Below are 17,023 nucleotides of genomic sequence, written 5' to 3'. Positions count from 1 at the left end.
TCGTTTATGGATTCGACTTGAGAAAGGCAATCAGCCAAAACAGCTGTAGTGATAAGAATTTAAAATAAATTTTGTGGAAGTTTTAAAAACAAAGTTTTCAGTGTTTTATTGTTACGTTAAAAGTCTGTATTAAAGTGTCTTTTTTGGTGAAAAGGTTGATCTAAAGGTCAGAGCGGGGAAAGTTCAACACCACATGGCGATCCTGCCAAACTATGTGACCACATTGACCTTATTCTGCTGATATGAAAAACTTATTTGTGATACAACCAAATAGACATTTCAAATATCAGAACAAATAATAAGCTATTTTGGACATGTGCTTCAAAGAAATGGTCTTGAAAAACTTACCATCCAGGGAAAAGTAGAAGGCAAAAGAAATAGAGCTAGATCTCCCACACGATACACGGACCATATTGTTGCTAGCATTGGCGCTCCATTGTCAGAATGTGCTAGAATGACAGAAGGTAGAAAAACGTGGAGGAACATTGGGAAATTTAGCTAATAGCTTCATGATATCACGATACCTGCATCAGGTTAACGACTAAGAAGTAGAAGAAGATAGACATGGTTGGAAATGCGAGGAAAAGACATATGTTCAGCAGTGGACTTTTGAGGCTGGATGATGATGATGATGATGTCGTTTATTATAATAAACTCATTTGAGCCATATACAATACTTCTCCAGGAGGGAAATGACTTGCTGTACAAAAAATTATGTATAATACTACAAGTTAGCTTATGGCTTAGTACATACCAAAAGCATGGAGGCTTATAAGGGTGATTTTTAATCGCTAAACCGACAAAACTGAACAAATAAAAGCCTCTTAGCCCAATAAGGCTGATGTCATTCATCATAGGCATTTTAGAGAAGCCGTGTTGATTAAAGGTCCGATATATCAAGGGCAGTGTGCGTATCATATAGTATATATTATATATATATATATATATATATATATATATATATATATATATATATATATATATATATATATTCTCCGTTCACAAATTGTTGATAGCATGAAATGTGCCTCAAACTCATAAAACGGTCGTAAATCATAGGCGTTCCTAAGGTGTTTATTCATTAAATAATAATATAATGTTTTAATACTGTTATATATAATATTAATAATATTTTAATACTAATATATTTAGCAAAAAACCAATTAAAACATTCACGGCTAATGTTGGTTATTATATTATATTAATAAAAATAAGAATTTAACCATTAACAATTTTGTAAATAAAAATACCTTATCTCTTTGGATATTTCAATACTAATCTTCGCGTTTAATCACTTTACTAGAAAACCTGGAATTCATATCCGAAGGTACTATTCGTTGCAAGATAATTAGGATGGTATTCCCCAGATTTTTAATAATATAATGGGTATGCCCGGCAACACAAATCTAAGTTCAAGAAATATGTAGTTGACAAAATGGCGGAAAGGCGAAACATCACAGTCCTTAGACTTCCACTCGAAATAAATCCAATTGAACTCATTTGGACACAAATGAAAAGTTATGTGGCTAGAAAAAATACGTCATATAAAATACAAGCTGTACGTGAATTGTTATACGAGTCTTTACAACGTATTACAGAACAAAACTGGAAAGATGCAGTAAGACATGTAATAGAAGATGAATAAAAAATGTGGGATCTTGATAACATAATTGATGCGACCGTAGAGACACAACCGCTAAATTTTTAACCCTTAAGACGACTCAGATTCCGAAGTTAATCCTATTTATTTTGAATTTTTTGAAATATTTATTAGAATAAATAAAAAGTTTCTTTTGCATGCAATATTTTCAATTAAAATTTATACTATATTTTCTCTTTTATTTTCACCCGTTACATAACATATTAAAATAAACATTGTAGAAGTTTTCAGGGACTTTCTGCCCTCGGTAATAATGTAATCTTTTATTCTGCGTTTAAATTTTTCAAAAATATTTATTAGTTTTCTCCGGATTCGAAAATAATGGATACATTTAAAACACATTGGAAATTTTGCCACGCGACATTTGGCACCTTTCCCCTTAATTAAATAAATGTATCTTTTACAAATAGCAAGAAACTTTTTATTTTTGAATAAACTAAATAAGTTTTATTAAAAAATATCATTGGCAATACCGTGCAATTTAAAAAATATATTTATTTAGTTCAAATAGATGTTTCAATCATATACTCTACGACACTGGTCGGTCATCTCTAACCATTCAAAATACCCTCGTAATAGGATTATAAGGTTGCCTGCTGTATTGTATTCCTTCAGATACAAGGTGGGTTAGTCGAAAACATCTTAAATCGTCAGTTTCAGGTTGGTTTTTACTATTATATCGTATTACCTATCCTCTCTGTATTTCAGTTCTCTAATTAGGGTTAAACTTGTAGTGAGCTATCGACAAATTGTGAACCGATTATATATATATATATATATATATATATATATATATATATATATATTGTATATATACTGGAGAACTTACGACAATTCACGGGGTTAAGAAAAAATGTAGTTTTATCCATGAAAGCAAATTTACTACTATCACCGACTCAATGAGCGCATTACTCATCTTACCAAGTAATAGAAAAGACCAAGTTATCATTAATAAACTTCGAATAGAACATACTCTACTTACGCACAAACATATTTTCAATAAGAAGGCTGCTCCGAAGTGTACCAAGTGCAACACTTAACCAAGTGCAACACTCAATTATCAGTGAAACATAATTATCGAGTGACAAGTATACAAGGACGAAAGTATCGCGTGTGCTCTAAGTGACAATCTAAAAATGTGCTGACTTCAAATTTAGCGTGTTTATTAAATTATCTCAAAACAATCAAAATATATACCAAATTGTAAAGTATTTTTATGTTATAAAATGTATCTTTTCGTCTGAGCATATCCCCCGCTAATAACCCTTAGTGGTTGATGCGGGTATATTTTTGTAAATAAAAAAAAGTGCGCATCGAGCAAAAATCTCTATGGAAACGGCACTAAATCCACATAGGGTAGATTGGGTTTACTAAGCCTAAATTGTACATCTAAATCTGGTAAGTGAAGTAGAATCTTAAGGTCATATGGGACTCAAGGCTTACTTAGAATCAGCAGATAGAACGAATAACCAGGAGAGCTGTAACTACGTTAATATGGTAGCCAGCTAAACGCTCTTATAGAAAAATGTGGCGTTTAAAACCAGATATATTATATTACATTTATAATACCATCAATTTCAGGTGCATCAGTGGTATGGTGGCAAAAGTTTTAGCAAAAAAATGCCATCCTCAAACTAAGCAAGATATAAAAACTGTACTGGACCTCCCTTCTTTACATATAGTTACAATGGCCGAAACGAAAAAAGATGTATACAAAGCACATGAGCAACGTAACGATTAGATCACACCATAACTAAAATCAGGAATAAATGAATGGATGATGATTTCCGACCATGTAGCACCCAAATATAGACGTAAAGTACCTTTCCGAGTAGACATTTGGACACGAGGGGATGAATGAGACAAAACAAAGACTGCCCCAGACTGTCAGTCTAAAACTACAGAAAAGATCAGGTGCAGAAATATTCGCTAGTGGTATAAATTTAAACATTTCTATTCTAGTAGGAGAATACACGAATACACCTCTGTATTTGAGACAGAGATTTAGGAAATTTTAAACTGTGCAAGAGAAATTACCGTGAGTGCGTTCGAACTGACGCAGATCAATATATGGACACAAAGCCAAGAAACTATGGGGCTCTAATAAGCCCTAAGGTGGACTCTAGGGTAGTGTGGAAATTCCGAGAGGAACTCGAAAGAATCTCGATCTTATGCCCTAACCAAAACTGCTACCTCCTTTGAGATACTGAATTTATCTAGCTTAAGCTTCTCCCAATGCAATGATAATTAATTTATTGATACTTACGGGGTCATTTATACCGTCGGTGGTATAATATTTTGGACAGTAGAATTTTGATTGACGGGTGGGCGGACTGTCTTTTCTTTATGAGAGTCGAAGGTAACCGTATGCCATCATCTATTTTATTGAGGCAATTTGGACTTTTTTTAAATTTCTATGGCTTCTCGGATAATTCTTGGTTTATAGAAGTGGATGAGGGCTACGGTTCTGGAGTTTTCAAAATCAATTTTGTGACCTGTATGAAGATGGTGTTGACCTAAAGCTGAAATTGAGTCGGAATTTCGAACAGAAATGGAATGTTCATGAATCCTATTTTGGATTCTACGATTTGTTTGGCCTATGTAGGATCGGTGGCAGTCTGCACAAGGTTGTCTTTGATTGATCGGACAAGAGATGAAAGTTTTTGTTGGAAGGTAAATATTGTATTTACTCCTCTTGATTTTAGAATTTTGTCGACTTTTTCAGTGACACCTTTGATGTAAGGAATAAAAGCTTTCGTATGATGAGCGTCTGAATCTTTGGGTTAAAATTGAGTGGGAGATTGATGTCTGTGGATGCTCCTATTGATTTGATTTTGTCCGTAAACTTGTATTTAGATTTTCAGTAACTGCCAGCAACACATTTATTTCGTTTTCCACTGTCACAGTACTTTTTGTTCGTTCGTGTTTTTCATACATAACTAAACCTATGCGGTTAAACCGATCCTTCAAGTAATTAACCTCTTCTTGTTGTTTGAAACGTTCTAAACGTTTGGCATTCCTTTTCTCAGGTAGCTTGGCTTCCTCTGTGGGTGTGTTAGTTGTTGCTCTGGAATCCTCAGAGTCTTCTGACATTATTGCCACAAACTGGTCGCAGTGTTCCTGTAGTGATCCTTTCCCAAGTTAACATGCACCTTTTTTAACTTGGCTGCACCATACTGAAGAATATATATATTATGTGTGTGTGTGTATGAAGCAAGGATATATTTTCTTTCGTTTGTATTGCCTTTGTTAAACACGCTTTGGCGCAATTAGGGTTCTTTAATTACCTGTCCTGTCCTGTCCTTGTGAACTGTAAATTAGTCTTAAATTTTTCTAGATATTGCTTAATTTCCTATAAATTTTTGCATTTATTAACTTTGTTTAGGTATTCGCTTATCTATTGAATTTGTTACTATGTTCCAACTCGTGACTTTGATCACAAAATCAATAGTAATGAAAACAAGTTAGATATAATAAAACCAGAAATAATCGCAAAAAGTCAAGAATTAGTTGCAAAAACGAACAAAAAATCGTTCTTTTTTTACTATGCATCCACAAAAATAGTTGACTTTTGAAATCTGGTAATAAGTTGAAGTTACTTTACTTTACTTAATCAGTAGACCCATTTATACCTTTCGGTGTTGGGCCGTTTAAAATACAATTCATTACATTACACTATTTGACAGTCTTCTGAGGTGTCCTAGCTCTTAAAGAACTTTCTCCATTCCTTCCTATTGGATGCCATCTGTGTTGCTTCCTGCCAAGTCTTACCCTTACTCTGTAGTATCTGCGAGATGTCACTGTTCCATTCTTTAATGGGTCTTCCTCTTCTGTTCTTCCCTATTGGTTTGGCGTCCCACACTCTTTTAACTTGTCTATTATTGTCCATCCGAGTTAGATGTCCGAACCATGCCAATTTTTTCTCTTTGATTGACTCGAGTATCGGTTTGATTTTGATTCTTTCTCTTATCTCTTCATTTCTGATTCTATCAGTTCTTTTTACTTCTATCGTTCTTCTGAGGTATTTCATCTCTGCTGCCTGAATTCTGCTCTGATGTCTTTTGTTTAATATCCAATTTTCTGCTCCATATGTCACTGTAGGTCTATATATTGTTTTGTATATTGTCATCTTGGTCTTTGTTGATATTTCTTTGTTATTAAGGAATCCTCTATTTAGTGCTTTGAATAGTTTTCCTGTGTTTTCCATTCTGTTGTTAAGATCATCCTCGATGTCTCCTTTGTTGTTGATTACTGTTCCTAAGTATTTGTATGAATTCTTTTCTTTTTTTCTGTATTATTTTTTGTTGGTCTATCATTACTTCTATTTGATCTTCCGTCCCTTGTTTCCTTGATATTTTCATTATCTGAGTCTTCTCTTTGTTTACGTTTAAGTTGTATTTGCTTGCTTCTAGGTTCCATTTCTCTAAGTTGTATTTCAGTTTTTCTGCAGTTTCCGCAATTAATACTATGTCGTCTGCAAATATACACATCTCAGCATTTATCATTTGCATTCTGTTCCAACCGATGCAGTATTTCTTGAATGTTTTCTTACATTCTTTCACTATCTCATCTATTACATTTATGAATAGTACTGGGCTGAGACTTCCCCCTTGTCTAACTCCTTGGGTTGTTTCAAATGGTTCTGACTGTATATTTAACATTCTTACTGTATTTGTTGTTTTCATGTATATACTCTTTGTTGCATCTATCAATTCTTCACTTGAACTAACTTCTTCACTTAACTAAGTTGAAGTTAAATATTAATAAATTCCATATTGAACAGGAAGCTAATGATTTAGTCCTGTGTTAGACTTTTGTTGGACATAACAATGTCCTCTTCTTTTTATTTCTTTAAATTCGAAGTAGTAAGTTCGTCTGTAATTTCGAAATTGTTATTTCAAAAAGTGAACATACCTGGGTGTATTATTGTGTTGTTTTGGTACATGTTTTCGATCGTTTTGATTATTCTTAAAGGTATCTCTCTTGCATACAATAAGTGGATAATGCTCTTTAATTTGAACCTGTCAAATGCCTTCTTAAGGTTATTTCAAAATAGTGAACATACCTGGGTGTATTATTGTGTTGTTTTGGTACATATTTTCGATCGTTTTGATTATTCTTAAAGGTATCTCTTTTGCGTACATCATTATCAACCGTTTTGAGTCCACTGCTGGACATGGGCCTCCCGTAAATAATTCCAATGCATTCTATCTTGAGCACCCTGAATCTAGTTGTGCTGAATGCGCTTGATGTCATATGACCACCTTGTTGGAGGACGTCCTCGATTACGATAAGCATCGGGTTTCGATAAGGGATAAGAATCGGGTCTCCATTCCAGAATTTTCTTCGTTCACCTTCCATCTTTTAATCTGGCAACATGCACCGCCCAGTTTCATCTCAATATGGTAATCCTTTGAACTGCGTCAGTAACACCAGTTTTTCTCCTAATTATTGTATTTGATACTCTGTCTCTGAGGGATATATTCAGCATATTGACCTCTCCGTCGCTCTCTGTGCCACTTTTATTTTATTGATTACTTTTCTGGTAAGGGTCAATGTTTCTGCTCCATACGTTAGAACTGGGAGTACACATTGATCAAAGATCAAAGACTTTCCTTTTCAAGCACGTGGGAATATCTTATCTAAAGACTTCTCTCAGTTTTCAGTAAGCCGCCTATGCCAGTCCTATTCTCCTGTTTAGCTCCGTTGTTTGATTATCTCCCCCTAATTTAATCTCGTGGCCCAGATATTTATAGCCATTCACCTGTTCAATTAGCGTGCCGTCAGTTGAGATATTTTTCGCCAGTACTAGGTTGGTCATATATTGTGTTTTCGAGAAATTAATTTTAAGTCCAACTCATGTACACGAGCTCTGAAGGTCTTGAAGAAGCTGGCAGGCATGATCTACCCAGTCTGCAATAAGGACTATGTCGTCTGCAAATCTCAAGTTGTTCAGAAATTCTCCATTTATGTTGACTAGAATATTTTCCCAATTATTGTTTCTCATAGCAGTCTGCAACAAAGCGGTGAATAGCTTAGGAGAGATGGTATCTCCTTGCCTAATACCCCTCTCGAAGGGGAAATGTATTTGTGTTGCCATAATACGTTCTAACTGCAGCTGTTGCGCTATTATATACATTCCGAAGAAGAGTTGTGTACCTATGATCAATACTGCACTCTGTAAGAGCTCTTAACATGGAGCTATGCTGGACTGAGTCAAACGCTTTCTCAAAGTCTCTTGCGTACAATAAGTAGATAATGCCCTTTAATTTGACCCTGTCAAATGCCTTTTTAAGGTCCACGACACATAGGTATGCCGGTTTTGTTGTATTCTAATGATTTCTCTTGCAGTTGTCTCATTATAAATATAGCATCGGTGCATGATCTTTCCGACCTAAAACCTTGTTGTTTTTCTGCTAGTGTTATCATTTCATTCAGTTTATTAGTTATCACTTTGGTTGTTAATTCAGTTTATTAGTTATCACTTTGGTTGTTAATTTTAGTGTTGTGTTTAATAAATTAATTCTTCTGTAAGTTTCTGGCTCCGATTTGTCTCTCTTTTTGAAGAGAGGTATTAGGATGCTTGATCTCAATTTTTGAGGAATTCTGTTTTGTTCTATTATTTTTTGGATTATTTTGAGTAGCGGTTTGATCAGATCTGGTCCTCCGTACTTTGGGAGTTTGCTGCAATAAACTGAAGAATAATATAGATGCTGGTACGCACTCATCTGTATGGATATAACTCCGTTGTACTCGCCAGACATATTTGCATCTCCATCAGAGCCATCAACAATACAATTTTTGATATCAGGACTTACAAATACGAGAGTGTTGAGAACATTTTTAAACAGATCTTCTTTTGTAGTAGGTTTCAAACTAATTATCACTTCTTTTAGTTTTTTTATTTTTGTATCTTAAGATTATTAAACATTGATCCAAACCTGAAATGTCTGTTGATAAATCCATTTTTACTGTGTGTGTATAGATGACATGTTTTATTTTCGTAACCATATCTTTTTGAATTAATTATTTTATAATGTTTATAATTTTATTTACAGTTATTTTGCTCATAATATTAATTAACTACCTCTTCGTCTATATCGTTTTTCCTCGTTATGTAGGGGCCTGGCGCGCAATTATAACTGCACTTGTATATTTTATTCTAATTATGAGATGAAATACTCTTACCTTATAACAAAATCAGCGGATATTGATACTAACGGCGCCCGAATCCGAATAATTTGCAAAAACACCGTACTCAATTGATCTTTGCACCAACAAATCAATCAAACGGCGAAATCGGGAGCATGTTTCTTTTTAATTTAATTAATGGCTTTGGATAACTTGATCCATTCAGCCACGATAATGTATTTGACTACTTGAATTTGTTAATGATGTATTGACCTATTGCATTTGTTAACAAAATAGTACTTCGCCTAGAGGTAAATTAAAAATATTTTGTAAACATCAGTATCGCAAGAATCAATAGATTGACAAGAAATCATACTTACAAGGATAGACAGAGGGCACAAAGCTAGATTTACACATTCCATTATAAATTTTTCTTTTAGTCCATTTTAAATATCTCAAAAAAATTTGGTTAAGCTTAATATTATGACGAGAGATAATAATATGTAAAATAAAAGATTGACTCTACGGAAGAGGTATTTGTTCTTTTATCAGATTTCCAATAGATACTTAATAGCAGCATCATTATATCTGCACCCGAACATCCAATGATTGATATCCTCAGTGTTACCATTACAATCGCAGAGTTCGGTTTCACTTAAATTAAATCTATGAAGATAGGATTTCACAGTAGCATAATTAACAAGGCATCTAACAAGCATTGAATGTACTTTTCTATTGAGATGACTTCTTGCAGCAAAAGGAGCAGTAGGAAAAATTTTTGTATATAGGTTATTAGTTCTATTATTATAGAAAGCATCATTAAATTTCTCAGTTTCCTTTTAATTCTTGTTTACGCAGCGAGACTAAAACTTCTATTGAGCCAACTAATTTCTAATCCTTTTGAAGTCGCTTCGTTAGCAAAATAATCTGCTTTGGTGTTACCCAAGACGCCAGCATGTCCCTTTACTCAATTGAAAGAGACTGAATTATTTCTTTTTAATAACTTTAGTTGATTTTCTAAAATTTTGAGGATAATACTGTTTTTGTATTAGCAGATAACGCAGATTTTGAATCCGACAGGATTACTATTTTTTGAACCGACATTTTCTTCTCAATAGAATTCCATTCCAGAACTTGATGTATTGCAAACATTTCTGCTGCATAAATGGAACATTGTTGATTTAATTTAAACATAATGTGTTCTTGATCGTTTTGTATATATGTATACTGCACAACCAACTCCTAAAATGTATTTTGGCTCAGCTGTGAAGATCCTATAAGGCTTATTAAATTTGCCAAGTTGTTTCTGAAGTTTAATGGCGTTGTTATCATCAAAAGTAGGTAAATAAATTTTGGTTTGGGAATAAAGAATATTGAAATTAGATTGGAAGAAATTAGTTTTAGCTGGGATTTCTAAATAAGAAGAAACATTAGGAAATGCTATAGCTAAAATTGGAGAATTTTTGGTATACCACCATTTGTAAACTAAGTTAGACACATATAAGTCGGATATTTTTTGCAATAATTAGGTTTGGTTATTACCTTGGCATTTAAGGATAAACTTTTCAGCTAAAAAAAGACGTATTTAAGGAAGGTTTCATACATTCGGCTAATAAATTTTCAGTATGTGTAGATTTAAGTGGACCTAAAACTAAACGCGGAGCTTTATACTGGATTCGGCCTACTTTTTTAAGTCTTGTATTTGTAGCAGACCCGTATAAAAAGCAACCATAGTTAATAATTGACCTGGTTTATGCCCTATAAAACATTAGGTTAACCTTAGAATCAGCGCCCTATTTATGAGAGTTAACTACCTTTAAAATTCGGCCTAATTTTTTAAGTCTTGTATTTGTAGCAGACCCATATAAAAAGTAACCATAGTTAATAATTGACATGGTTTATGTCCTATAAAACATTAGGTTAACCTTAGAATCAGCGCCCTATTTAGGACGGTTAACTACCTTTAAAAGATTTAGGCTTTTTTCGCATTCAATTAAACAGTTATTAATATGTTCTCCCCATGTTAATTTGGTATCAAGTGTGACGCCGAGATAGTATAGTATTTTTAGACAAGTATACTTAGATTATACTATATCTAAGAATATATACTATATCCCAGTTTCTAATTATTTTTCTTTTCATTTCATAGTTACCGTTAATACTAATTTTTGCTCTGACCATCCTGTGATCGCTACCTGTTGTGAATATGTTAAGAAATGTTACATCTTTAACGATATATCGTTCCGTGGATAGTATGTAGTCGATCTCATTTTTTGTGGATCCATTAGGGCTGATCCATGTATATTTTCGTTGGGGCTTCTTTTTGTAAAAGGAGTTCATTGTGTATATATGCTTTTCTTCTAGATAGTTCAACAAAGTAGCACCTCTATCATTTCTGACCATACCCGAAATACAAGATATTTAATAGAAATTAATTAAAGAAAGGCGAAAAGCACAGAGAAAATAGGACGTAGATAAATTGAAAGAGAAAGAAGTACGAAGAAGATTTGTACAAGAAGTAAATACAGAGATGCAGTTCAAAAAACAACAAATGGAGGAACACTGAAAAAAAAATCAAACAAGGAATAAACAAAAAAGAAGAAATAATTGGTATGACGATGAGTGCAAATTAGCAATATAAGAAAAGAATAAAACAATTGAAATGGTTAAGCACAAGCAAAGAAGAGGAACGGGAAAAATAGAAAAGATCGAAGGCAAAAGACAAAGACAAACATATAAATCGAAAAAAAATCAACTAGTAGAAGAAATTAAGAACGAGATAGAAACAGAAAATAAAAGATACAACCCAAAACTATTGTACCAATAATTAAAACTAGGTAACCGAAAATGAACAGCTAATATAGCTATAGAAGCAGAAAAATGCCAGTAGTATTACGAAAAAATATATCAAGAAACGGATAGAGAAGTAAAAAGACAAACAATAACGAACACAGAACAAGATGAAGAGAAGAATTGACCTATATAGAAGTGAAAGAGAAAATATGCAAACCTAAAAACGGGAAAACATCGGGAGAACACGAAATATGTGCAGAACTTATAAAATACGGTGGGGAGGCACTGTAAAATGCGCTACAAATAACAGGATATGGGGACGATATAACCATAGTAGCAACAGATAGAAGTGCATTAAAGGAAACCTTTCAAGAAATAGAAAACGAAGCCAAACTGAGAGGACTGGAAATAAATGAAAATAAAACAAAATACATGAACGAGAGCAAGAAAAAGATGACACAAATGACAGAACTGACAATAGATGAACACAGTTTCGAAGAGGTTGAAACATTCAAATATTTGTGAGTACTAGTCAATATAAGAAATTAAAATGTAGATATAAAAAGAAGAATTCAAGCGGAAAACACAGCGTTTTATAGAAATAAAAAAATGTTAAGAGATAAGAAAATAAGCCGAAACACAAAAATGAAAATCTACAAACGATCGTAAGACCAACAGTAGTATATTATTATGCTGCAGAAACATTTACAATAACAGCAAGAGAAGAAGAGTTTTTAAGAGAAAGATTATCAGAAAAATACTGGAACCAAAGAGGAAAAACGAAAAAGATGCAAGACAATGGATGAATCTCGAAATACAAGAATGTATGGGTCAAGAGCACATAGTAAGAGCAATAAAAGCACAAAGAGTTAGATGATATGGACACATATTGAGAGGAGAGAAGAGCAATCTGTAAAGAGTTATAAAGGAATGGATACCACCAGGTAAAAAAACAAGAGGCAGACCTAAACTGGGATGGAGACAGTCTATTTTTCTCATGCTATGTTTTGATTACCTTTATAAAGCATGGATTTATCTGCCGATTTTATAACACTTTTCATAGTTTTTGTCTAGACGCCGAATATATATTGCATGACCCTTTAAAGTACGCACAATGAGTCTAAAGGCGGGTTGACACGATCCAAGTGTACTTGGTTAAAGTCTGCTTGGACGTTGCTCGCGAAACACTTGAAAGCTACTTTGATGGTGTCACCTGTTCATCCAGGTACACTTGTATCAACAGATTCTATCCAAGTTAAGTAAGACGCTGACCAACTTCCTCGGATCCAAGTAATGTGGTATTGTATAATTAAAATGGTGTCGAAAAATCGAAAACGAGAAGTAAACACAAACAGAAAATGGTCTGAAAGGGATTCGTGGAGTTATACGAAGCTGAGGAAGCATTATGGAAAGTACGTATAAAGGATTATAAAAATAAGGATTCTAGAAGTGCGGCATTTTTTCTTTTTTATTCCTTTTTTTTTTCTGGATATCAAGCTCATGTATCAACATATCAGCAACTACTAGAATACCTTCTACAATCACTTCTGCTATCTTTACAAGGGTTGTTTGACATCCAAGTCATTTAACCGTGGCAACTAACTTGCTACAAATACACTTGTACAAGTCTACTTGGTCCAAGTTGGAATCCAAGCATTCTTGGATCGTGTCAACCCGTCTTAAGGCCCCAATGTGAAGCAAAGTATCTTTAACGGTGCAATTGCCTTAAAGGCACTAACTCACACATAGATACGTTATGTTTTATTATGTTTACATTAACACCTAATTAGAACTGACAGTGACAAGAAAAACATGAACAAAATAAGAGACTTATTTATTTAACGTAAAAAGCAGATGTACAGTTTGGATCATTTGAAGTTATTATTTTAACAATATGATCTATATTTTCAAACATTTGAATAATTAGTATTTTTGCAGATTTCTTTGGTAACCTTTTCAATATTTATCTTTCTCATCACAAAACTATTGTCACTTTAACTGAGAATAATGAACCGCCAATTTATGTATTTGTAAGTAACTAAACAAAGAAATTTTTGTCAGCATAAGAAAAATCAACTCGTGGTTTAAAACTATGTTGTAGATATTATTAATTCAAGTTGCCTAGCATTTTTTATAGGCACAGCGTTGCATCAACAAACAGGTATCCTACTTTCTTTACTTCAGAACTTATATCGAAGATTAAACATCAGAATGGTCTTCATAGGCGGGTAAATAAATCTGCAAATGCTTTGGTTTTGGCTGAATATAAATCACTGATATGAGAGGTGAAACAGCTTAGTAAGAAAGCATATAGGTGTCACAATGAAAATATTGACAAAAATGTACAAACTGATCCTAGCAGTTTTTGGTCCTTTATACAATCCCGTCTCTTATAGGGGTGTGGCCATAAGTGGCTGTCAGGATACTGCCAATGATTTTGCAGAATACTTTGGCTCTGTATTTCAAAGATTAAATAGTATCAATAGTACACTGAATCAGGGGAGCTTTTACTTTTCAAAAATATCAACTTAAACAAAGTAAATTTCCAGATAGCTTAAGGCATGCAGTTATAACACCTATATTTAAATCTGGTAATGCTGGTAACGTTGAGAAGTATAGGCCTATATCTGTCATCAATTCAATTGCTAAGATATTCGAGAATGTGCTTTATAACCATATTTTTTGTATTACTTTGGAGACAGGTTCTGTCCAGAACAACATGGTTTTTTACCAGGGAAGTCCACTGTGTCAAATTTGTGCGTTTTTACAAGTTTTGCAGCGGGGGCCATAAATAATAAAACTCAGCTGGATGTCATTTTTACCGACTGTATCAAAGCTTTTGATAATATTGATCACTCTATACTTATTGAAAAGCTAAGCAAATTTGGTTTTGATTCAGAAGCATGTATGTTTATGAGGTCATATCTTTCTGATAAGTTAAATCAAATTAAAGTGGATAACAGTTTATTTAAGCCATTTATGTCAATATCAGGTGTACCACAAGGTAGCAAGTTGGGTCCTCTTCTGTTCGCTAACTTTATTAACGATTTACCTCACTGTGTAAAGTTTTCGACAAGCCTGCTATTTGCAAATGATTTTAAGATTTTTCGAGAAATTTCAACTCTGCAGGACTCTGGGATGCTGCAATGTGATCTGAACTCAGTAATTCAATGGTTCGATGATAACAAAATGTTTCTAAACACTTCTAAATGTCATGTTTTTACTATCACTCGAAAAACACAATTCATGGAGAACCAATACAAAATTTCTAGCACTGTACTTGGAAGAAAGAACACTTGCAAAGATCTTGGAGTAATGGTCCAGCAAAATTTAAGATTTAATGAACATTATCGGATCATCATTGGAAAGGCATACAGAACTTTTGGCTTCATAATTCGTAATTCAAATTTTTTTAAAAGATTTGAAACTCTAATATCATTACACAATGCACTGGTAAGACCTCCTTGCACTTGGAGTATGCCTCTATTATATGGGCACCACAAGCCGAATTTAATGTTGATCTGATTGAAATGCTTCAAAAACGATTCTTGAGGTTTCTTTATGTCAGAAAGTTTGGTATCTATCCATACAATGATCTATCCATACATGATTTCCTATAATGCTATGTTAACTTGCTTTAAAGTTCAGCAACTGGATAATGGAAGAAATTTTCATTCAGCCCTTTTTATTTACTATGTTGTAAATCACATAAAGATTGCTTTTTTATAAATAATATTAAATTTAATGTTCCAAAAATACATCTAAGAATTAATAACAAACGACTGTTCTCAACTAATAAGACTGATTGTTCACCCATAAATAAAATGTTAGAAGAAAGTAACTAGCGATAATTAACTGTGATATGGACTTTTTAAATTCTTCTGTGAAACAAATAAAAGTTGCTTTTGAAACAAATTTCTAGTCTGCAAAAGTTGTTGTCTTAAAATTTAATTTAGATGTATAGTGTTTTTTACTTGTTTTATTCCGTCTAGTTTTAGTTTTTAATATACCTACTTAGTTATTAGTTTTTAGCAGTAGTAAGCACTCTCTTAATGTAATAACAATCATTTTGTGTCTTAAAGGAGGTTAAATACATAAATAAATAATGACCGAAATATGCACGCTAAAAAGTTCTATGTACTAAGAATTTGATGCAGATATAATAAAAAATATCGATTTATAAGGTACGTATGAACCCTTGCAAACAACCTTGTTATAGGGTTAGGTTGTAAGAGTAGTCGACTTTTTCAATTTTTGGATAATCTCAAATTGGCCTCAAATAACTTTCAAATTATTATAAAGATTTGCAACTATCTGATTTTGAAAGATACATTTCTACGAGTACGAATCATACTTACAGCGATTGTCTTAAAAATGTTTTATTTAGTGAAGTAAGCTAATTTTCAAAATGACTTATGTTTTATCTGATGTGAGCTAAAAAGATTAAAGAGCCTTTAAATTTAGAAGACAGCTTTTACTTTTTTATTTATTTTTATACACAAGAAAACAAATGATTATACTCATAGAGGAAGTTTTATTGCCAATTAATAGGTAATAATTTATTGTCACTTCTACGTATTCAAAACAAATATACCTATACCTATCATGTTTGATAATTAATCTATTAAATTAAATTATTTGCTGGTGAATTAGTAAATTTCAGTGTACAATTTAATTGCCAAGAAGCTAACCTAAATTAACCCTACAACCAGTGAAAGTCATTCGTTGTACTCACCAGACCTCACTGTCACTCTTCGTTTTCCTTGTCCGAGCACAACCCGTAAAATTTTCGCACCCCGGCGTACACAAAAACGTACGTGCGAAAAAATAGCACAGTACCTCAACAATTAACACAGTTACTGACAGGTGAAGAGGCAACTTAAACACAGGTAACTTTAGTCGATAGAGGGCCTTGCAAGGGGACTGCGGCAGTGCGTACTGCCTTCTGGGGCGGCCCCGCTATCAAAACGCCCATGGGAGGAGCGCCCATTAATTATCAGCCTTGTTAGTGTCTGTTGCTTGATTATAAAATATAGAGCCTCACTTGTGAAGTTGGTATTTTATTAGCCGGTCGGTATGCGTGACTGGCTGCTTTTAAGAGTCACATTTTTGCGGCAATCCATGATTTTTCAGTCTTTTGTTTTTTTATTAAAACAAGTATCACCATGGCACAAGGTAACGGCACAAGTAAGCTATTTTTGGTCTTCCCCACCTACAATATTGTTATTTTATAATACACTGAAAATAATATTTTATGTCAAAGAAACTTCGAGACACGAATACCTAAAAATTAATGCAGAATATAAGTAGGGCATTTATTGAAAGAAAACAAAAAATATTATAGTTGACGATAAAGAAAATGAAACAATTATTATTGCGATAATAAAACATGTTATGGATGTTTCTTGTACACTAGCAAGGGCTTAAAAACATAAGGGA

General features: G+C 33.3%; 1 protein-coding gene across 1 annotated transcript in view; it reads right to left on the bottom strand.

Annotated features, from left to right (window-relative positions):
* Window positions 1-16,448, bottom strand: part of al (aristaless related homeobox) — a 513,209-nt gene extending 496,761 nt beyond the window's left edge. Inside the window, exon 1 of the mRNA XM_072535378.1 lies at window positions 16,320-16,448. The gene's annotated coding sequence lies outside the window, so the exon portion shown is untranslated. The remainder of the gene's footprint in view (window positions 1-16,319) is intronic.
* Between the last annotated feature and the right edge of the window lie 575 nt (window positions 16,449-17,023).

Source organism: Diabrotica undecimpunctata, chromosome 6 (assembly GCF_040954645.1).
Source record: "Diabrotica undecimpunctata isolate CICGRU chromosome 6, icDiaUnde3, whole genome shotgun sequence".
Taxonomy (NCBI): Eukaryota; Metazoa; Arthropoda; class Insecta; order Coleoptera; family Chrysomelidae; genus Diabrotica; species Diabrotica undecimpunctata.
The sequence above is the reverse complement of the archived record's forward strand: the minus strand, read 5'-3'. Positions and strand labels throughout refer to the sequence as shown.